Source organism: Chiroxiphia lanceolata, chromosome W, assembly GCF_009829145.1.
Source record: "Chiroxiphia lanceolata isolate bChiLan1 chromosome W, bChiLan1.pri, whole genome shotgun sequence".
NCBI classification, from domain to species: domain Eukaryota; kingdom Metazoa; phylum Chordata; class Aves; order Passeriformes; family Pipridae; genus Chiroxiphia; species Chiroxiphia lanceolata.
The window spans coordinates 8,593,908-8,618,203 of NC_045670.1; positions in this window are offsets into that span (position 1 = coordinate 8,593,908).

Genomic DNA, 24,296 nt, shown 5'->3' on the forward strand with positions numbered 1-24,296 from the left:
GGGGGAATCCCAGCTGCAGACAGTGTGAGTTTCATGGGAAGAACCCCCTTTATCCCCTTCTCCCCTTCCCCTTCTTGGTGGGGTAAAAGATCTCCATTTTTGGCTTCTTTCACGCACCAGGGCCCCCATGCAGCGACTGCCAGAGCCCAACAGCGCCCCCTGCTGACCACCATCGAGCAACTGCAGGCTCTGCACCTCCAGAGATCCAACAGCGCTCCCTGCTGATCGTGGTTAGAATTGCACCAAAAGGCAGAAAGTGCTGAACTGTTTCCTTTTTGAGGGGACTTTTGAGTACAGGATTATTGTTTGGTTGGTTTTGTGTTCTTTTGTTGTTCTGCCAATACATATATATCCTTTAATAAAGGACTGTTATTTTTTCCTTTCTCCATGCTTCTTCAATTGGAGCCTCTTAATTTCGGATTTACAATTGCTTAGAGGGAGGAGCTTGGTCTTCCTCATAACTCATCCTCCTTAGCAAAACACTTCAGTCTCATTAAACTGAGACAATGGTATCACAAAGCAAGGAACAATAGCCATGTGTATTGCTAAATTGATGAAAATTAATATATTTTTTTAAAAATGTTGTAAAAATGCAAATGCCTTTAACTCAACTTGGGAAATAAATGAGGGGACAACCAGCTTTCCACACCCATGAACCTCCTCATTACTTCAAAGTGCTTGCTGTCAGGGTTTTTCAGAAGGAAAAAAAATAAGAGGCAGATGCTTGCTTTGGGTTAAACAATAATCCAGTGATCAGAGCACAGAAAACATAGTGTTGGTCTATGAATCAGGCAGCAGAGTTTCAAACTCCCTCTTTCCCCGCTTCCCAGGTTTGAGAGAGATGCCCTTGGCTAGCTATTCTGGGGGGAAACCTGCTTTGGATGAATTATTCATTACACGCTGACTATAGCCCAAGATGCTCCCTGGGATGTTGGAAGTGCAGGAGGATCCACCTGGGTCTCTTGGAGGGCGTGTCAGTGTCTCAACTATTGAGGGTGATGGAAGAAAGCTAAACTCAATGTTTTCCAGAGTTCCTCATGCCCTTTGGTACTACTGCTTTGTGGCAAAGGCTTGGGCTGACTGAAGCACAGACTGTGCTCTCATCCTTCAAATGTTGGCTTTCTTTAGAACACTGCAGATGGAAACCTTTGAGATGGAAGCACTCATATTCAGTACTTTACAAAGTCTTGGCCAAAGTTAATGGGAGAAGCTGTGAATGGTCAACTGAGGCAAAAGATGTATCATCCAATGACATAGAAAGGCTGAGCCAGAAAACAAATATTTGGCTAAAAAAATACACATAGGCTGTTTTTAAAGGTATTGAGGTGCTTTCATACACCCTCCCTAAAATCCCCCTAATAGCCACCTCCCCCCTCCCTATCATTAAAAGCCAGTTTGGTCTACAAAATTAGCAGAAGAAATCTCAGAGAGAAACAAAGATATTTCTGCTACTTTAGCAGACACAAATTAAATAAAGTTCCCATAAATAGCACAAACTGACAGCTTATGCTAAATTGCACATCTTCTGGCAATAGGGAGGAGACTCATTTCCCAGACCTGCTGCCACCAGTCTCATTTAAGGTGATCTTGAAGAACTAACAGATCCAAGGTCTCCTGTATGCCTGCCTTGACTCACTCTGCAGTCAGCAGATCTCTCCAGTTCACCACCTGTGAAACAAGGATCACGCTTACCTCATTCAAATCCATTGTAGGGTGGGTTAGTTAATGCCCTTACATAGTTTTGAACCCAAGTGTTTACCATGTGGTAGTCACCAATTACTAATGCAATCAGTACATTAAAGCCACTCACTTGCAAGGAGCTGTTCCATCTAATTGACCAACCTTGCACCTCACCTCTCTTTTGTGCCTATGGAGGTTATGGGAGTCAGGGTTACCTTCCTCTTCCAACTGATCCAATCAAAAAAAAAAAAAGACCATCCTATTTATCTACCATTTTGAATTGTTAATCTCCTTGGAGAGGGACGAAGTTTACACACAGTCCTGGGCTGCAACACAAACACAAGGTGGTAAAAGCTGGGAGGTGTAGCATTCCAGGGAGCTACTGCTCTGGTATGCATGAATGTACAATGGGCACTCTGTGCCAGCCTCTGCCCACAGGCTTTAAACCTGTTTTGCTGCTGGTAGAAAAGGGAAGGCTTCTGGCAGATAGCATCTAGCTCAGCAGGCAGGGCAGCAGGATGAGTCCACAGACACCAAGGGTGCAGGGAAGGGACCACAACCACTGGTGTAATGAACCAAACCCCTTGGGACCCTATGTTGAATGGAAGTTGAAATGCAACTCATGACTCTGAGCTGGGAAGGGTCTTTCAGGTTTTGAGGCATTGGGTTGTTGGGGTTGACAGCAGGTCTGTCGGAAGGAAGACAGGACTATAGAGGCAGATATCCTGAGCTTTCTGTGGAGTCACGGTGAGCTTGCTGGAGCTTAGTCACTATGAGTCTACAAATGCTGAATCATTGTGAGTGTGCTACAGGGCAACCAGTCCTGATGCATGTTTATTTGCAGACACCAATTGTAGTGTAACATGTTGTAGTGGTTTAGACTTTGTTTTCCCCCAGAAGATAAGAAAGTGGTAGCCCCCAAGGGGTGGAAACCCCTGGAAGTTTTGAAATTCTGCCCAATAGGCGCTCCTGCGAAAGTGTAAACATATCACAACCAGACCGGAAGAGAAGAGTTGTAGTTTGTGGTTAGAAGAAGGTGGCCATGTTGTGAGCCACGAGGAAGGGGCTCTGAGCCCCACAGGGGGGCTTTGGCCCCCAGCCCCAGCTGGGGCCTGTGGGGACCTGGAACAGCATAATGCTGGGCTAGGTGCCTATAGTTATGCTGGGAGATGTCTTCTCCATCGTGGGCAGTGGCCGTGGGCAGTGGCCGGAGAAAGCAGCAGCTGGCACTGACCAGAGAAACGGTGACAGAGAGCCAGAAGAGATAAGATGGAGCAATAAAGACATGCAGCACCAGAGAAGGGACTCCTGGAAGGAGACCTGAGGGAAAGAGAGTCAGCAGCTGAGTTCTACAGAGTTCTTGGGGGTAAGAACTGATACCAGACCCCCCAAAACTCCTTTGAGACCTCCTGGAAGGAGGAAGTTGATAGACTCTTACTTGAAAGAGCCTTGAAGTGCAACATGCACTGCAGAGAGGAGCTGAGAAGCTCGGACGTCCTGAGAGCTCAGCCAGGACAGTGTGGGAGGTTGGCCTTGAGGGCCCTCCCTTGCTGCAAGCTACAAAGAAGCTCGCAGCCTGAGACAGGGCACAGAGGCCCTGCAAGGAGCTTGAATGTCCTGAAGATACCAGACCGTCACGAAGACCCCCTGTGCTTCGTGATATGACGTGGTGATACGACCTTTGTCTGGGGTGACGAAGCCCACGGAAGACCACTCGTTTGGAGAGACGAGTGGCCGAGGGGGATACCCCCCTCGTGTGTGCTGGCAGAGATCCAGCTATCAGCTGCTGCAAGAAACAGAAGAAAGAGAGAGTGAGCCTGCTGCCTTAGAAGATGCTGCTGCTTAGTGACTGCTACTCTGAAGAAGCTGCTGCCCTGAGAGACTGGAAGGGATCTGTCCTTCTTTCCCTCCTGGACTTTTATTTGGAGGGGAGAAGAGATCTGATCCATTGTAAATACTTATGTCATGGTAGAGATAGTTGTAGTCGTGTGTATAATGTATTGTAGTATTTATTTGTACAGTCATTGTAATATATTCCCTTTCCCCATTCTGAGTCTGGTTGTGTTTTGTCTGGAAAAAACCCATCTCACATTGGGTTGAGATGTGGGAGGGGGATGGAGCTAGGGAATTGGATTTTGGGCTATCTCAAACCATGACACATGTATGTTATGCCAAGGGCTATAAATGTCAGTGATCTGTTACAATAAAGGATCTATCCCTCTCCTGTCCTATTTTTGGAAGAAGACTGTTTCTGTGTCGCTTTGGCCATCTTGACACTACACCAACATGGGGTAATGTTTTATGGATGGTGAATAATAAGCCAGGTTTCTGCTCCAAAGTCTGGTTGTGGATCTTAGACCCAAGCTCTGAGTCATAATGCCTAAACACATCCCTGCTTGGCCATGTGTCTCCACATCCATAGAAACAAGCAATAGATGAATAGTCATTGCATTACACCAGTGTCAGGTGAGTTCATGACAAATCCACCTTTAAATCCCACTTAAAAATGTTGGCCACCTATTCTGCCCAAGAGCCTGCAGATGACGATATCACCAGACCCAAAGGTAGCAAGTATTCAGATGCCACTGCTATAAAGTGATTAAACTTTTTGCTGAGGACAAAAACAGACGTGAGAGCCCATAGTAGGGGGGGAGAAATTCAATTGTTTGGGATTCTTTATGAAATGAAAGCGGACATAATACTTGGCATGGCTTTTGCCCTAAGTGCAGGAGCAACCATATTAGTAACAAGCAAACACTGGTTAGACGAACGCAAGCAAGGCAGGTTCAGCTGCCCAGCATTTTTACTGCTCCTCTGATCTGCTTGAGCACCAGGTGCACCAGTAGAGAGCTTGGAGCAATATTGAGATGCTGCCCAAATCCCATGCACCCTAATCCCAGACGTGTCTGTAGCTAATGAGACTGCTTTAATTTTATCCATAGAATCCAAAATGCCTTAAGATGAAAAAGAAAAAAAATCTATTGAACAGGTTCAAATGAGGGGAAACTGAGGCATGAGTGTGAGATGTCATAGTGAATGTGGAGCTCATATCTCAAACACCATATCTTCTGGATTTCACATTCTCTCATGGGGCATACAGTTAAATCCCTAATCTCTGCAAAATACTAGAAATCTTGGAAGCCTCTTGTCTTGGTTTGAGCGGCTCCCCCCCAGGGGTCCTGAATTAGAAATGGTTGGTTCCAGTTTAGATTCCAGCCAGGGGGACCAGTAGCAGCTGTTCTTTTTTTGCTCCTGTGAAATTAGCTATCAACAACTAGCCGGAAGTGAGTTGGCAGTCAGTCTGTGTGAGTGAGAGAGAGAGAGAGAGAGAGAGAGAAGCCAAGGGGGGGCAGGGCACCAGCCCAGGACCCCGTGCCCTCGCGGCCCTGACCAAACTAGGGCCGAAGGCAGCATGTAAGAGTGAGTGTGTGTTGTGAGGGAAGAGACTCATAACAGCTGAGGTGGGGGGTGTATTTTAAGGTTCAGTCTTTTAAGTTGAGCCAAGGAGATGGGCTGAAACAAAAGCTCGGTGCAAGGAGAAGAAGAAAAAACTCCAGGCAAAATTGGAGATGGGCCAAGCAGGCTCGGAGGTGCTCTGCGTCGGCTTTGGACGTTGACTGCCGAAATGGAAAGCTGCAGCAGCTGGAGAAGAGTGAGAGAGCCAACTAGCAGCAAGTGACTTCCAGGTAAAGACTCAGAACAGCATCTTACCCTGGGGGGAAACCTCCACTATCTTCGTGAGGAAGAAAAGACTTCAGCAAAGAGCTGGAGGCTGGGGGGAGGAGCTATCAGCAAAACCCTTCTCCCTGACACCCCAATGAGAGAAAGACTGTTTACCTATCAGCCTGAGGGTTTTCTCCTGAACTGATTGAGGGAGAGGCTCAAGGGATGATAGAACTGTGTTAATATTATATATATATAGTTGCTTTTAGTTTGTACAGTATTTATTTGTATAGGAATAAATGTATATATTTCCCTTCCCCCATACAGAGGTGTGCCTGCCTGAAAATTTCTCTTTGGTGTTGAGGTAAATTGTGGAAAGGTGGGGGAAGCTTGGAGATTGGATTTTTGTGGGGGTTCAAACCACCACACCTCTTTACACTCCATCGTTTTAAAACCATTCACTACAAAGCACTGGAGGCTATACAGCAGCATTTAATTATGAGATATCACCTTTCACTCCAAAGACTCACAGATTGCTTCCATGATTATATATGCCACTGCTGAAATGCAGCTGCCTCTGGGGCAGAGGCCAATGGACAACCCACATTACACGAGGGAAAGCTTTGGTCAGAAATTTGCTTTTATGAGGTGTCCATGAAACTTCAGAATTCATCATGGGACATAAAAACCCAGCAGCCTGGCATGTGGCAAGATGCACTGAACTGTTAACCCACATTAGGAGCACAAAAATGCCCCAACCTATTTCTTCATTATTGCTTTCCAAAACCATAGGAATTTCAAGCATGGTTGCACTCCATGTACTGCCAGATCACCAGCAGCACAGGTTTGATGCAGATAAGGAACTAGCATCTGATTACACTTCTATGGAATGGACAAGCACACAAGATGAGGATTAAGCCTTTCTTCATGCCGACTTAAAGGCAGTTCCAGAGGATGGGTAAAACTTGTGAGCCAGCATGGTGCAGACAAATGACAGTATGATGCAATACAAAGTCTGCTGGGATAAAATTAAGTCACTGCTAATTTTTTTTGAACAAATTTGAACCAGGAGAATGAGTTTATACTGGATCAGTATCATCCACTGCTCAGAGCCCTGGAGCTAGATTTATCACATCTTTGGACCACAGACTTAGTTACTTCCTGTGGCCATGATACTCTGAAAGAACAACCCAGCTTTAGCAGGGAGCTCAAAAAAATGACTGTGACAACTATTTTCTGTCCTCACTATAGATCCCATGGGAAACACCCTCTCCCTTTCACCCTCCTTGCATCAATCAGCATAGAAACAAGGCAGAAGAACTTCCCCTTCAAGCAAAACAAATGAACATTATCTCTTCATAAAGAATCAGAGCTGGCCTGGTGATATCCAAATCCCAACCAGGTGCAACCCTGAGCATCCTGCCCTAGGTGACCCTGTGCTGAGCAGCGTGGTGGACTGGACAATCTCCGGGGCCCTTCCAATCCCAGCCATTCTGTGCTTCTGTGACGTATTATTTGACCTCTATCTCCAGTGCTGGGCAAACTGGTCTCTCCACTGAATGACAATTTTAAACACACTGCTAAAATCCCCATTTATAAGATATACCTGGATATAGACACATGTAAAATAGATGTGGGTATACAAGTAAAGTATGAGATCCTCAACTGATAAGAATAATTACAGTAGGAGCTGGAGTCCAAGGCAGCCAAGTGATATGCCACCATTGACATTGACAATGCCTTTTTCTCCATTGCTTTGGCAGCAGAGTGCAGGCCACAATTTGCTTTCACTTGGAGGGGTGTGCAGTACACCTGGAATCGACTGCCTCAGGGGTGGAAACACAATCCCAGCGTTTGCCATGGACTGATCCAGACTGCACTGGAAAAGGGTGAGGCTCCAGAACATCTACAGTACATTGATGACATCATTGTATGGGGGAACACAGCGGGGGAAGTCTTCAAGAAAGGAGAGAAGATAATCCAGATTCTCCTAAGAGCTGGTTTTGCCATTAAACGAAGTAAGGTCAAGGGACCTGCTCAGGAAATCCAGTTCCTAGGAGTGAAGTGGCAAGATGGACAACGCCAAATTCCAACGGAGGTGATTAACAAAATAGCACCCATGTCCTCACCAACCAGCAAGAAGGAAACACAGGCTTTCCTAGGCACTGTGGGCTTTTGGAGGATGCATATCCCCGAGTACAGTCAGATTTTAAGCCTTCTCTACCTTGTGACACAGAAGAAAAATGATTTCCAGTGGGGCCCTGAACAACAACAAGCCTTTGAACAAATTAAACAGGAGATTGCCCATGCGGTAGCCCTTGGGCCAGTAAGGACAGGACAGGACATGAAGAACGTGCTCTACACTGCAGATGGGGAGAAGGGCCCTTCCTGGAGCCTCCGGCAGAAAGTGCCTGGGGAGACTCGAGGATGACCGCTGGGATTCTGGAGTTGGGGATACAAAGGATCTGAAGCCAGCTATACACCAACTGAGAAAGAGATCCTGGCTGCTTATAGAATCATAGAATCAACTGGGTTGGAAGGGACCTCCGAGATCATCAAGTCCAACCCTTGATCCACTATTGCTGCGGTTGCTAGACCATGGCACTGAGTGCCACATCCAGTCTTGTCTTAAAAACCTCCAGGGATGGAGAATCCACCACTTTCCATGGGCAGCCCATTCCAATGTCTGATTACCCTCTGTATAGAAATTCTTTCTAATATCTAACCTAAACCTCCCCTGGCACAGCTTAAGACCATGCCCTCTTGTTATGCTGATAGTTGCCTGGGAAAAGAGACCAACCCCCACCTGCCTACAACCTCCTTTCAGGTAGTTGTAGAGAGTGATGAGGTCTCCCCTGAGCCTCCTCTTCTCCAGGCTGAACAGCCCCAGCTCCCTCAGCCTCTCCTCATAGGACTTGTGCTCAAGTCCCTTCACCAAACTAGTTGCTCTCCTCTAGACCTGCTCCAGGACCTCAGTATCCTTCCTGAAGGAGTTTGAGCTGCCTCAGAAGCAATCAGCACCGAAGCACAGGTCCTCCTGGCACCCCAACTACCAGTGCTGGGCTGGATGTTCAAGGGAACAGTTCCTTCTACACATCATGCCACCGATGCCACATGGAGTAAGTGGATCGCTCGGATCACACAGCAAACCCGGATGGGGAATCCTAATCGCCCTGGGATTCTGGAAATTATCACCAGCTGGCCCGAAGATGAGAGTTTTGGACTATCCTCTGAAGAAGAAGAGGAGCAGGTGACACGGGCTGAGGAGGCCCCACCATATGACCAGCTACCAGAAGATGAAAAGCGATATGCTCTCTTCACAGATGGCTCCTGCCGCATTGTAGAGACAAACCGAAAATGGAAGGCAGCCATATGGAGTCCCACATGGCGAGTTGCAGAAGCGACCGAAGGACAAGGTGGGTCAAGTCAGGTTGCAGAGCTTAAAGCCATTCAGTTGGCTTTGGATATAGTTGAAGGAGAGAAGTGGCCAAGACTCTATCTCTACACTGACTCATGGATGGTGGCCAATGCTCTGTGGGGATGGCTGGAGCGATGGAAAAAGGCCAACTGGCAGCACAAAGGGAAACCCATCTGGGTGGCTGAGATGTGGTAGGACATCGCTGACCGGGTAGAGAAGCTGAGTGTGAAGGTCAGTCACGTAGATGCTCATGTACGCAAGAGACAGGCTAATGAGGAGCATCGTAGCAATGAGCAGGCGGACCGAGCTGCCAGGATGAAAGTCTCTCAGGTAGATCTGGATTGGCAGCACAAAGGAGAATTATTTCTGGCTCAATGGGCCCATGATGCCTCCGGTCACCAGGGGAAAGATGCAACACATAGATGGGCTCGTGACTGAGGGGTGGACCTAACCATGAGCAGTGTCTCACAGGTCATCCATGACTGTGAGACATGTGATGCCATCAAGCAGGCCAAGCGGGTGAAGCCTCTATGATATGGTGGATGGTGGTTGAAATACAGGTATGGGGAATCCTGGCAAGTTGACTACATCATGCTCCCCAAAACCCTCCAAGGCAAGCGCTACGTGCTGACCATGGTAGAAGGAAGTACTGGATGGCTGGAGACATACTCCGTGCCTCATGCCACTGCCCGGAATACCATCCTGGGCCTTGAAAAACAAGTCCTGTGGCGACATGGCACCCCAGAGAGAATTGAGTCTGATAATGAGACCCATTTCAAGAATGGCCTCATAGACACCGGGGCCAGAGAGCATGGCATTGAGTGGGTGTATCATATCCCCTACCATGCACCAGCTGCTGGAAAAGTTGAGCAGTGCAACGGACTACTGAAAACCACCTTGAAAGCACTGGGCAGGGGGACTTTCAAACACTGGGAGCTGCATTTAGCAAAGGCCACCTGGTTGGTCAACACCCGAGGCTCCATCAGTTGAGCTGGCCCTGCCCAATCAGAACCTTTGCATACTGTAGATGGAGATAAAGTCCCCGTGGTGCATATGAGAGGTGTGTTAGGGAAGACTGTTTGAATTAGTCCCACCTCAAGCAAAGGCAAACCCATCTGAGGGATTGTTTTTGCTCAGGGGCCTGGTTTCACCTGGTGGGTAATGCAAAAAGATGGGGAGACATGTTGTGTACCACAAGGGGACCTAATTTTGAGTGAGAATGGTCTGTAATGTTTCATCGTATATATATATATATATGTATATAGTTTTTAAAGGGATATAGTTTTTAAAGGGTGTTAATTTGGGCATGACATGGATGGCATAGAATAAGGGGTGGATAATGTCCTAGTTAGAACAGCTGGGATCAGTTCATCACTGTATGGGTGTAACCCAAAACTGTGTATTCTATAACCTTCCATGCCATTTCCCAGAAACTGTTATCAATGAACCATTTACACTATCTGCCCAGAGCAGACTGACTCCTCAGGCTGTAAACTGGGTGTTAAGAGGCCTGCGAGATAGGAGGATGCTCCTGTCCTCATACCCACTGTGGAACTCCCCACCCTGAGGGAGGTACTGGGCATTCCTACCTGAACTGGAGGATATATATAATCTTGGAGTCTTGGGACTTTTTTAACCATTCGTGGGATCCAGAGGAAGACTGTAGACCACCACTCTCAACCAGACTGCAACCACCACTCTCGACCAGACTGCAATCACCACTCTTGACCAGACTGCAACAGCACTCTCACCAACAGGTTTTTCCCTCTCCTTTTACTTTGGACTCGGGGGCCCAACGAACACCACTCTGTTCATGCCCCAGGGTGCTGAGTTATACATTTGAGTTTTGTGGGTTAAAACCGACTGTCTGTAAAATCGTATTATTATATTATTTTATTAAATTGTTATTCTGACTTATAATCTCTCCTTTGAGTTGAGTTCATTTCCCCTGCTGGTTTACCCTTAAACTAGCACACAAACTTTCCTAGATTGTCTCTGGTATTGAGCTGCCTCTGAGCTGCCATCAGACACAGTAGCCCCCTTCTAATACCATCGTAGTAGGGCAATAATCTCTCCTTCTTCTTCTGATCAAACATTTCCATCTGCACCCTGAAATTTGTGGAAAATGATTTCTCTGTATAAATCATTAACAGGAGGTTTGTTTTTATTTACTCCTGCTGCCACGGGATTCCTCCTTTCTCCTTTTTTTTTCCCTCCTCCGTTATTTCATTTTTGCTTGCACAAGTGCCAAATACACCAGCTTTCCCTCCCTTCGGGGAAAAAACAAAGAAATAAATAAAATAAAACAACACACCTGATAGGGAATGTACCAGGTCTTGGCTCAGCATCCATTCCTCTGAGACATAAATGATGGCACAAGGAGGACCAAATAGGCTTCAGTTCAGGATCTAGCCTGTGCCCAGTCTAGAGGCTGTACAAACAACACATCCTATGTTATTCCATTCTGTATTCTTCAATTGAGGCTAGGAGTAAGAAAGGTTGGATTTTGTCCATGCAGGCTTGCACTGTGTGTTTCCATGTTGAGTAAGCAATGGTGTCTTGCTTGGTGCTGTATAATGTACCAATCATTCCCAGCATCAACAGGGGACTGTTGCAAAACAGGGTGCATAAAGGGCAAGCGAGAAGGGCAATAATTTGGGGTATTTAGAGGAAGGCATTGAGTCTGCTTTGCCTTGTAGAATGTATCAGTCTTTTGGATTTGAGGGAAGAGAGAGCATCAGGGTCAGCAAAACAAGAAATGCCCTTAAATCCTCATGGATTGCAGAAGAAAAAGCAGGAGGCAAAATCAGCACAGGACACAAGTGGATGGAGCTGAATGCACACAGGGCAAAGAGCAGCCCATGATGCTGGGACAGTGATGTCAAGAGCATGCCAGTGGGAAGACCCAAGGCCAGGAATAATATAGGCAAGATAACAGCTGCTGTGGTTAAAGGAAAGGAGTAGCTTTGCCTCTAATGAGGCTGAAGAGGAAATAGTTACAGAAGTGCTAGGAGAAGTTGAGTCAGATGGGAGATAAGAGCCTGATGAGTATCTGCATGCCTGAAAGATCTCTCCACCTGAACTGTTTCATTATGCTCTTTCTGCACCATGGCACACATCGAACTCCCTCCAAGGCAGCAAATAGGATCGGGAGGACCAGATTCATGGCTCAAATCACCAATCAAGCAGGACTTCGGGTTGCTATTCCCTTAGAACAGAATCATAGGATGGTTAAGGTTGGAAAAGATCATTGAGTCCAACCATTAACCCAGCACTTCCATGTTCACCACAAAACCATGTGCCACATCCACAGGTTTTTGAACACTTCCAAGAGAGGGTGATTCCACCACTGCCCTGGGCAGCCTGTTCCAATGCCTGACCACCCTTTCAGTGAAGAAATTTTTCTTAATATCTAAGCTAAGCCTCCCCTGGAGCAACTTGAGGCCATTTCTTCTCATCCTGTCACTTATAACACTTGTAACGCCACTGACTTCAGAAGGATGTCAAAGGTTTGGATGGGGTCAAAATTTGGGAGAATCCACAGTCAAGTCAGTCATGGGTGCCCCCTCTCTCCATTGATGACCTATAGGTCTCTGTCTCCTAATCTGAGTCCTTCACTTAGGTCCCAACCAACCAAAGTTTAGTCTGTGGGTTCCGATGGGTCAAGAGAACCCTGAACTGAGGTATCCATACCACTGTTCATCTCCTGGAGATGAATGAAGGTTTGAATATGGTCCAAGTTCCTACCTAGGGCCATGCCACAGCTTAATGTTATTTTAATTGTTGCTCACACTATTTTTTTCAGAGGTTTTCCTTAAGGGTCCTGGGAGGTTGTGAGACACTGAAATGTTAATGACTCAAACAATGGGCCTTTTCCAAAAGCAGCAGAGTGCTTTGCTGGGACCAGGTGTGCACCCACCACCAGAGGATGACCATGTGTAGTGGGTTGACCCTGGCCGGATACCAGGTACCCACTAAAGCTACTCTCTCACTCTCCGTCTGTAGCTGGACAGAGGAGAGAGAAGAAAAAAAAAAAAAAAGCTAAGGATCCATGAGTAGAGATAAGACCTGGGAGAGGTCAGTTACTGATTCCCTTCATGGGCAAAACAGACTCCAAGTGGGGATAGTACTTACATTTATTACTAACAGGATAAAAGCCAAAGAGTGAGAAATAAAACAGTCTTAAAAACATCTTCCCCCACCCCTCCCTCCTTCCATGTTCTCCCTCCTCCCCCCCAGCCATGCAGGGGGACGGGGAAGGGGGGTTACGGTCAGTTCTTGTTTCTATCGCTGCTCAGGGAGAGGAGTCCTTCCCCTGCTCCCGTGGGGTCCCTCCCATGGGAGACAGTCCTTGATGGACCCCTCCAGCGTGAGTCCATCCCTTGGGCAGCAGCTCTTCCCAAACTGCTGTCCCGTGGGTCACTTCTCCATGGGGTGCAGTCCTTCACGGATGAGCTGTACCGACATGGGTCCTCCACAGGGGCCACAAGTCCTACCTGGCAAACAACTGCTGGTGTGGGCTTCCCTCTCCATGGGCTTCAGGTCTCTGGCAGGACCCTGCCCCATCCTGGGCCTCCCACGGGATCACAGCCTCCTTCATGCATCCACCTGCTCCAGCATGGGCTCCTCCCTGGGCTGCAGGTGGGTCTCTCCACCCCAATGGTCCTCCATGGGCTGCAGGGGGACAGCCTGCTCCACCATGATCTGCACCATGGGCTGCAGGGGCCACAGCTCTGGTGCCTGGAGCACTCCTCCCCCTCCTTCTGCACTGACCTTGGTGTCTACATTATTGTTCCCATGTTCTCACTTGGCTTTTCCCTGGCTGAAATTTCTTCTGCGCAACAACCTTCTGTTCTTAAATATGTTATCACAGAGGCATTACTATCATTCCTGATTGGCTTGGCCTTGGCCAGTGGCAGGAAGTCCGTCCTGGAGCCAGCTGGCATTGGCTCCACAGGACAGGGGAAGTTTCTAGCAGCTTCTAACAGAAGCCACCCCTGTAGCTCCCCCACCACCACCACCAAAAACCCAGCCACAGAAACCCACTACACCATGACAAACCAACCTTTGTTTAGCAACAAACTGGTTGAGCCAGATAAGGGAAAAGGCCAATAAGAAGCAGATTCTGGGAGATGAGATAATGCTTCTTATCATGCCAGTGTCCTCCCTCCCGACAAGGCTCAAGTGAAAAACTCCTCCTCCCTCTCCCGGGAGTGGTATTGGGACATTCACACGTAGGCCTGAAGGTATTCATCCCTTCTGATAAGGCATAACAGGCTCAACTATCAGGCATGAGAAACAGGGGTCATGTCTTAGAAGGTGTCATAAACTATCAAAGACCCCCAAAACACCCCCAGACTCATTTCTGGGGCCTTCCACCAGAGGACTGCGCATGATCCACAGTGTTGCATCAGACAGTGTAAAACTCCCCCCCAGGGGAGGTACCTGGGTGTTCCCACCTGAACCTATATTAAACCATTGAACTTTTTGTTTGGGGAGGGGAGCTTCCCCCACCCCCAAAGGATCAAGGCTGCAACCTTGCATCTAAATTGAAACAATCTTTGCTGGATCCATGAGTGGTGATATCTTTCCTCTTCACTATCTACTCTTAGCCTTTCTTTCTTTTTCTTTCTTTTCCTTATATATTTTCTTAAGTGATATTTTTATACTTTTATATTGTTATATTTCTATAGATAATAACCAAAACGGTTACATACCTCCTTTCCATTGCAACCAAATTATTCTAAAATAAACCTGCCATATATATATAAACACCAGTCCTTCAGTGTCATTAATGTTTCACTCTAATCCGCCCCAAGGGATCCATTAACAAGAACCTCAGTTACCCTGCCTCAGGGGCAGGTTGTAACAGAGGTCTTTTCATTGAGCTAAGACTGAAGAAAATGTTCTGGCCTGAAAGTCATACTTAAAAGAGAGCATGTTTCAAAAGGAGGTGTGTCTTCAACTGCATTTCTGTGACTACCTCCTATGACACAGAACTGGAATCTAATGTAACCAACACCTATAGTAAATGACATTTACAACACTTATCCAGCAGGATTTGTAGGAACAGTGCCTCTCTCTTTAAGCCAACAGACTATAAAACATCATCAACTTTAGGATGCCTAAAATGACAATCTGTCATGACACTGATGTCTTAGAATTCTTAAGATTTGTAACAAATATGGATTTTTAGTATGGCTGTATAGTTTCTAACACTATAGAAAGCAGTTGACAGTTACCAAACCCTGTTCTCACACTTCATATCGAATTTTCTAAATTCTTCAGGTTTTGTTTAATGTTCTTTTCAAGGGAAAAGACTCTAGCAAGCACATCTTGTCTGGGATAGGCACCTGGACAGGAATAATAAGATATTGTAGCCAAAGCAACCTTGAAGGCCCAAGAACCTTGGAGGAGCTCTAAAGGCAGTGCATGCTGTGAGGAGGAGGAAGATGAGGAAGAAAGGGATCTTGAGACCTCTGACTCAGTTCCAGGGAGGCATGCCAGGGGGACAGATCTGGGGAGGTCCTGGGGGAGGATACTTCTCGGATTGGATGGATTAGTGCTATAAAACTGTAGAACCCCTGAACACTCACATGCACATTTATGTATTTGCTGTACCATAAAGCGCTTTATTAAAAGAACTGTTTTCTAACTTATCTATACTAATATTGTCCATAAAGTTTTTTTCTATTTTAGGCAACAGCATCAGAAACCATGACCTCCATTTTTTTGTCCCACTCACACCAAAAGAAGACAGAATCGTTCAACAAACCCTGTTTATATCCGTCTGTCAGCTCAAAGTCCACCAGGTAAGACTGTTGTTCTCTTTCTAAAGAGCATGCATGTCATTAGAATAATTTAAAGGGAAAAGTGTTTCCTCTTCTTCCCCCACTCTCACTTTTTCTGAATAAATTGAGAAAAAAAAAGAGGAACAACTGCCAGCTGGAGAGATTCAATCAACCTTTCAGGAAGAAAATTGTCATCAATCAAAGTGAAAGCATAATATTTTTCAGCCCATTAGATGAAGGTTTATGGAAGTTACAAGGATGTAAATGTATGCATTAATATTTTAAACTGCTTTGCAACCTTAGGAACAACGGGCATGTATAATAGCACTTTGCCCAGATGCCTGCTATAACACTTTTCAACACTTACTAAACTCCCCCAGTTAAGCTTTATGTCTCTCATCCCTTCTGAAAAAGAACTGAGGAATTCAGCAGAGAATTATTCCCCTTGCAGAATTCTATTGAATCCCCACTATAGAGCTCCATAAGAAGGCTTGAGAGAGAAAACAAAAAAGAAGAAAAAAAAAGAAGAAAAAAATAAAATTAAAAAACCCCTACAGGAAGTATTTCCTTGTCTAGCAAATTAATAGGATTTCAGGGGAGTTTTGGTGGAAACACCACTGCATTCTCCAAAGCCAAAATTTTAGCAAGACTCAAAGAGAGGCAGGCACAGATCACAGAATCACTTCACAATACCCTGGGTCTGGAAACACAGAGGGAAGTTAGGCCAGTGTCCAAGTCTTAGAAATCACATCAGTAGGATATTCAGAATATGTGGAATCATATGGAAGAAAGACGTGCCTGTAATGCCTTGCAGCTTGACTTCTGGTTTGAGTATCATCATTTTCTCCCTTTCACCTTAAAAGCAACTTCTCCATCTTCTAAAATACCAGTACAGAAACAGAATGATTCATTGTGTACATATATATATCTCAGTTTTAAAGGTTAAGGTTAACAAAAATTTCAAAATAACTTAAAACCTCAGGTTTCCAATCTTTAACCCATCTCTAATTTTGAAGTATTTATGTGAGTCCTGGGTTACCCCATGCTTGCCTAACACACATTTGTCTGAACAGCTTTCCCAAACGCTATTACAGGAGATACCGTAGTACAGTAGAGGAGGGGAAGAGGAGGGGTAGACATGGGTGACCAGTGACAGAACCTTAGGGAATGGCCTGAAGTTGTGCCAGGGGAGGCTTAGGTTAGATATTAGAAAAAGGTTCTTCACCCAGAGGGTGGTTGGGTGCTGGAACAGGCTCCCCAGGGAAGTGGTCACAGCACCAAGCATGATGGAGTTCAGGACAATACTCTCAGGCACATGGTGTGACTCTTGGGAATGGTTCTGTGCTGGGCCAGGAGTTGTACTCAATGATCCTTGTAGGTCCCTTCCAACTCATCATATTCCATGAGTCTGTGAAATTTTGCTCTCATCGCTGCCACATTCATAGAGCTCTTATCTGCCCAAGACTGCACAGAAACCCTTACAGGAAAAGGAATTAACTCCTCAGAGGCAGTGAGAAGCTAAATAAGTCACCCCACACTGGTATTTAGAAACAACCCCTGCACCCCACTCTGACAGGCATTTGCATCCTGATATATCGTACTGCAGAGCCAAGCCTTGGGCCATGCTCTGTTCTGGTGTTCACCAGGACAGGTCAGAGCCTTGCCACCACTTTCTGACCTCATGTTTGCATGGAAATTGGTCTCTTGCGTGGCTTTTCCACACACTGAGCTTACTCTCAAAAAAGTGCATCAGACACCTAAGGAAGACAACTGAGGATCATCCTTACCATCTGCACAACTCTTTTTTTCCTGAAAAAACCCTGTGCTGGATGGACATGTAAACAAGCCCCACCACTGCCCCCACTCATAAGCAAGAGTAAACCTGATCCTGGGATCTGTGAGCAATACCCAATGACCATATTCCCAGAGTACTTCTCTGGCCACCTTCCTGTTTGGTCACCCGTGCTTCAGCCCCATCACTTTCTCCTTCATGTCCAAAGTGAAGAGGATCATCATCACACACTGGAAATGGCACATGGGTTTGGTAGACAGGCAGCTGGGCAAGGATCAGAGAGATACAGAGGCCTAAGACCTTGGAAAGATCCCCAGCTAGACTTGGAAGTAAACTAAAGTTAAAGTAGAGTAAACTAAAGATCAATATCAAGTTTGGATCCTTGGAGTGTTTGAGGTCTAGAGTTTCTATTAGGTCTTTTGAAGAGACAGGTGACTAACCTGACAAAGCTTTGAAAATTTTTAATTTCATAAAAGACAACAAAATCCTAAATGAAATAATGTCAGAAGATTGCTTTTCATATCCAGCTGCTCCACAGCTTACAGTAAAAGCTCATCATTGCATTGGGACAATCTGTGCTGCAAAGTAAATCCAAATCCAAAAGGGCAAAAAAACCCCTAGCTCTGCTCCCTCTAAAGAGCTAATAAACAGAACTTACCACCCCCTACTTCCTTTACACACACAGCTCTGAAAGACAAGCTGCATTATTCTCTGACTGCTTTTATTCAGTTTAAGAAATTATTTTGTTTTTTTCATCCAGCTATTTATTCCCCTCGCTTTGCTCTCTCTACAACCAGTTAAAAGTGAATGCAGAATCCAAGTGCCTGTTGTGGAGCTGCACTTGTTTCCAGCATCCAGCAGATCTCTAAGCAGGTCCAAAAATGCAATGAACTTTTGAAGCCACATCAAGCAAAGCTTTCACACTGGGAGAAGGAAAAAACTGTGTCTAAGAGTTTGAGTGCTCCTCAGAAGCAGCTGTGCTAACAACGCATGCTTGCAACCTGATTTCATGCCCATATCAGAAGGCAAAGCAGTCCCAACTTAGAAAGTTTGGAAATCATTTTCAGATCTGACAGTCCCCCTAGGCTAAAACCTGGAGTTGAGGGGTTTTAAAGTCCATCTTTAATCAAGATGACAAATTTCTAAAAACATGAGTCATTTTACTTCCTCAACAAGAATAACAAGAAAGCTCTTCTCTTTTTTTTTTTAATCAAGTTGGAAAGAGAGAAAGTAATGAGAACAGAACCTATAATAGCAGCAAAACCAGTCCCAGTAGAAACCATAAACCCTGCAGCAAAACACTGGGAACCTTCTCCACTAAGGTTCTCCCACAGACTCCCACCTTTCTTGCTAGGCTTTGGACTAGCTCTAAACCTTGGATTGCTGGTGCCCTAAGAATGTCTGTGCTTCCCAGCAATGAGGCTAGATCTTACCATGGATTTCATCTGACCACCTAATTTTTATGCACAGATTTGCTGCCCTTATCACCGAATGTATGCTTAATCGTGGCACTTATACATTCAAAACCCTGTGTGCCTACATGTTATGGTAGGCAAAAATGAGATGCTGAATTTTCTGAACATGGCTTAAATCCTATTCAATTGGCCTTCCATGCATCATGGACTACATTTTGGCAGTTATTAATGCTGCTTTTCAATGTCACTGCAGACTCACAAATCACAGATACTCCAGAGACGGGTAGTTAACAAGAAGCAAGAAAAACCTCAAAGGCATATGGTTAAACAAATCAGTCATCAGTTCACTGGGACAGCTTTCATTTCCATCACAGCAATCTGTTGGATCCCAGAACTGTTTTTATGTGGTTCATTAAACAATAGCCTTTCTTGCTACTAGTTGGGTCAAGAGTCAAAATAGCTGTGTAATTGCATGTCTCGGAGCACAAGGTAAGAGTTTTTCAGTCCTGGAGGGTGTTGTCTAAAGGGGAAAGAAAATAGAAGGGAAAGACTATATGTGAGCAATTGAGCCCTACTGAGAGGGTAAAAAAAGTCACCGAAACTGGGATTAGCCAAATCTCGTAACAGAAAGCAAGAGTCCTGTTGGTAAGCTGGCACTTGCACCCCAGATGTGTGTGCTGGGGAAAAAGAGCTCAAAAGATGAGTCAAAACAGACCAGAAGAGGAGATTAAGCAGCATCTGAAGCCAAAAAATGATGGTTGGACCTTTTTGAGCATTTAACTCCTTGAGTTAATTAAGCATGCAGCAATAGCAGTTGTTAAAAGGAACAGTTCCCAACTTGATCAAATTACATTATTGGAAATGATACTTAACAACCTCAGTAGAGAAACCCAGTAAATATCAAGTTGAGTTAAATAACTCAGTTATGATCATTAGTAATAATAAATCATGGCCACTGTTTCTTTTGTTTGTCAACAACTAGCATACTTTATGGCTCTGCACAAACCTAACACACCATTTTATTACATTTCAGACAGTGCATCCTCCTAAAATGCTAATGTGCTAATAATCTATGCTAGGCTTTTCAGCAGGAATCGAAGAGCTCAAACAACTTGAAATAACATCAGCAAAAAATTATTTATCCTCATCCCTAGCTGCAGAGAAAACAGAGGTTTTATTGGCTCAGTTACTTCTCAATAGATTTCTGGTTTCAATTAAAACTTTGAGTCTGAGAACCTTAAAATAAAAAAAGCCAAAACAAATAAGAGATGGAACAGAAGTCTCCGTTCACTGTTTCTGCTTTTTATTTTTTTCCCTTGCTTTTACATAACCCTTCCGAGCTAAGAGCTCCATTGTTTGGAGGTTTTCTCCTTTCGTCTAAAAAACAAATGGAAATGAAAAAAGTTTCTCCTTTGAGTGGAAGGAGCTTCTGATGAGGGGAGTAATCTCAGTGAAGGACAAGGAAGTGCAGAAAGGTGTGTGTGAAGCAGCCACTTGCACATTTTCCCTTTAACATGCCCCATACCTGGAAGTGTTCAAGGCCAGGTTGGATGGGGCTTTGAGCAACCAGGTCTAGTGGAATGTGTCCCTGCCTATGGCAGGGGGGTTGGAACGAGATGGTCTTTAAGGTTCCTTCCAACCCAAATCATTCTATGATTCTATGATTCCCTGATAGGCATATTTTTTGTTGTCTATGATAAAAGGTCCTGGACACTTGTTTCCTCAGGTTCATGCTGTCACTGTCTAACGTTTGCAGCTGACAGCTGATTATATCATTACTGTAGCCTGCATCAAGTTAGTCCTGGCTGCAGGGGTTGTCAGATCAATAATTATTCCCATTTGGGCCCATAATATTCCACATGGGATTGGAGTTGCCAGCAACCCTTTCCCCCTGGAATCCTCCCGTCAATACCAATAGGCTCAGATGTTCTCCCTGACAGTGGAGCACTTGTTGGCTCTGAGCTCCACTTGCCCCCCACATCCTTTGTGGTGTGACAGATGGACATAGTTGGACATAGAAGGACACACGGGGTGCCCCCCCACCCCCCCGCGGGCCAGTGGCTAATGAAACACATCTGCTTGTGGGAAATAGCCTGCCAGGCCCCCACTAACCCCCTCCCTCCATCCTCCTCCCAGAGCCAGGCTGGGCTCGCCCCGATCTCGGCAGCCACGGGGGCACCTCCACCCCATGGCACCGGGATGAGTGTTGCCCCCTGCCCCCCCCGCATCTCCCCATGCTCGTTCCCCGTGCACGAACCCCCCCGCATCTCCCCTTGCGTCCTCCCGTGAGACAGACCTGCCCGCCAGGGAGTGGCCGAGTCGTATGTCCCCCTGCCCCCCCCCCCCCCCCCGCCTCCATGGGTCGGGCTCCCGGCGGCCAAGTGCCCTTTAAGCATCAGGCGTCAGGCCCGGGATTATCGGGGCCGTTTATTTGAAGCGGAAATGAATCGGAAATCCTTCTTTCAACTGCCTTTTGGATACATAAATACAGCAGGCAGGGACAGGGGCAACGGCAGCACGGAGACCGCCGGTGCCCGGTGGGATGCACACATACACATAGACACACACATAGTCACACTCACAATCACACTGACATACACACACCGGGGAACAAGGGCAAGATTTCCCAGTGCCCGCCGGGAGAACCCGGCGAGGAAGGGGTTTGAGTGTGTGAATGCCCAGTAAGAGCCTTGCGCCAGGGCTGGGGTTGACAATAGCCGCCCGCGGCTGCAGGCTCTGTGTGTGTCGTCCCCCCCCAAACAATCACCTCCCCGATAATATCGGCGATATTCAGACTAAAACTCCACTTCCACCCGGAAGGGGAAGGGAGGGGGGCACTGGGGGCCCGGGCAGACAATTACCGACTTATTGATAACCATTATTAAGCTACCGAGCGGGGGGAGGGAGGAGGGTGGGACGTATTGCTAATTACTCCCCCCTTCTCCACCCCCACGCCTCCTGCCGTACTTCTTTGCTCCCCCAAATCGCCGATTTTCGGGGCTGCGTGTCCTTCTTAATGTCAAAACAAGCCGGGGCACCCCGGGGCAGCGGAGCTCCCCCTTCTCCCCCCAGCACCGCCGCGGAGCCCCATGCACACACACACACACACACACACACACAAATCCCCATAAGGCTACAGTGTTGCTCTCTAGCTCCAATTTACGAAGCGAGGAGGGGTCGTGTTCCCTCACAATTTCCACACGCACACACATAGCTGCCACCTACACATATAAACACATATATGCTACCAAAGGGGGCGAGGGGATAAGGAAGGGGATAAGGGGGGTAACTACATTAATGCAAACTCCTTAAAAAATTCCAACCCCTTCTCAGTATCGCGGTCTTCACCCCCTCTCTCTCTCTCTCACACATACACACAAACACACACCCCCCCCAATAGGCACAAAGCATGGGAATGGAAGGGGTCGGAGGAGGAGAGGAGGACTCGCACGCATTGCACAGAGGAGGGATATTCCCCCCTCACAAAAAAATAAATAAAGCCCTTCCAGAGCCATTGCAAAATCACAACACGCAAAAAAAGGAGACAACGTTAACTTTTGCATGCAGAAGGGGAAAAAGGGGGGGGGGAAGGGCGGAGGGAAAAGGATAGAGGGGTACGACCCTCCTGCAATCCCGATCATCAAGACAGACCTTTTCTCGACGGCTCAGGTTTTTTGCTGCTTTTGGTTGGTTGGTTGGTTTTTGGTTTTCCTTTACTAACCCATATCCCCGAAACGGCAGCGTGGGCTTCTTAGCAGCTTCCTTTTCTTTCTTCCTCTTCTTCCTCCTCCTCCCTCGGTTTTCCCCTCTTCTTGTCTGTTCTCTTTTAGATCCTGGTTTCAGTCCCTTGCCACAGCCCCCAAAGGTGCTTTTGCTTGTGTTGCGGCAAACCCATGACGGTGTTCATCTGTCAGATGAGGATGAGGGGAGCGCCCGGCCGCGCAGCGCACGCAGAGCGCAGGGGGAGGAGGAAGTCACTAAGGAGAGGAAGATGGACGGACAGACAGATGGAGAGATACCTCGAGAGATAAATGGTAGATAGAGATAAATAGAACGATATAGAGCGAGAAAGGGGAGAAAATGGCGTCTTGGGAAACCAGAAGTAAATCAAATTAACACGCAATACCCAGAGCAGTCCCGGCTAATTTTAGCAGGATCCAAAATAAAATGAAAAGAAAAAAGGGGGATGGGTAGGAGAAGGAGGAGGAGGGGAGGTGAGAGAAAGGAAGAAGGGGGAAAGGAGGGGGAAAAAGGTGAGAAAAAAAATCATCAATGCACTGGATAAAATCCTGGATCTGAAATCGATGGAGCTTGTCTCTTGCTTCTGGCTCTCGGCTCTCTTGCTTTTTCTTTTCTTTTCCTTCTTTTTTTTTTTTTTTTGAGGAAGGACTTTTTTTGTTTCTGTTTGATGGTGGTAGTGGTTGTTTGAGAGCCTTTGTAAGTGGGGCGAGGTGGGGGAAGCGTTTACGGTTTTGCTTTTCCCAACGAGGAGTTCCCCCCGGGACGGGGGAGGACGAAGGGGAGGAGGGGGAAAGAACACACTCTTTTCCTGACGGAGTCGGTGCTACGCACACACACACAGACCCGTCCCACCCTTTTCTCTGGGAAAGGGTGCGCCTGGGGGAGGCTTTTTGTTCCCCCGTTGGATTTCTTTTATTTTGTCTTTTGGTCTGGTTCGCCCCTCTCTCCCTCTCTCCCTCCCTCCCTGCAAGGGGAGGTGATTTGGTTACGCAGATCAGAGGGGCTGATGGCTCCGTCTCTCTCTTTACTCTCTTTCTCTCGCTCGTTACCGGAGTCCTGCAGCATTGGGGGGGGGAGGGGGGGAGGGGAGGGGTATAAATGGTAATAAGGCACACACGCACACACATACTCGGTGTGGCTGCAATGCTCAGTCCTGTGTTAATGGACTCAACAGTGCCACTACCTGACACAACAGCAGCACTGATGGGAGCAGGGGAGAATAGAATCATAGAATCACAGAGAGGTTTGGGTTGGAAGGGACCTTAAAGAACATCTAGTTCCAACACCCTGCCGTGGGCAGGGACACTTTCCATTAGACCAGGTTGCTCAAAGCCCTATCCAACCCATCCTTGAACACTTCCAGGAATGGGGCATCCACAACTTCTCTGGGCAACCTGTGCCAGTGCCTCGCCACCCTCACAGTAAAAATTTCTTCCAGATATCTAATCTAAACCTGCTCTCTCTCAGTTTGAAGCCATTCCCCCTTGTCTTATCACTACATGCCCTTGTACAAAGTCCCTCTCCATCTTGCCCCTTTAGGTACTGGAAGGTGCTCTAAGGTCTCCCCAGAACCTTCTCTTCTCTAGGCTGAACAACCCCAACTCTCTTAGCCTGTGCTCATAGGAGAAGAAATGTGTAGCAACAGATCTATGACATAGGTCCCAGTCTAACATCAGCTGGGTAGGAGAGTTTTGTGTGGCCCATGAGATACCAGCATAGCCCTCCAGCAACCCTCAGCAGACTCAACAAATTTGGTGAGTACGTGCGTTCAGCCCCATCGTGTTTCCTCATGCTTT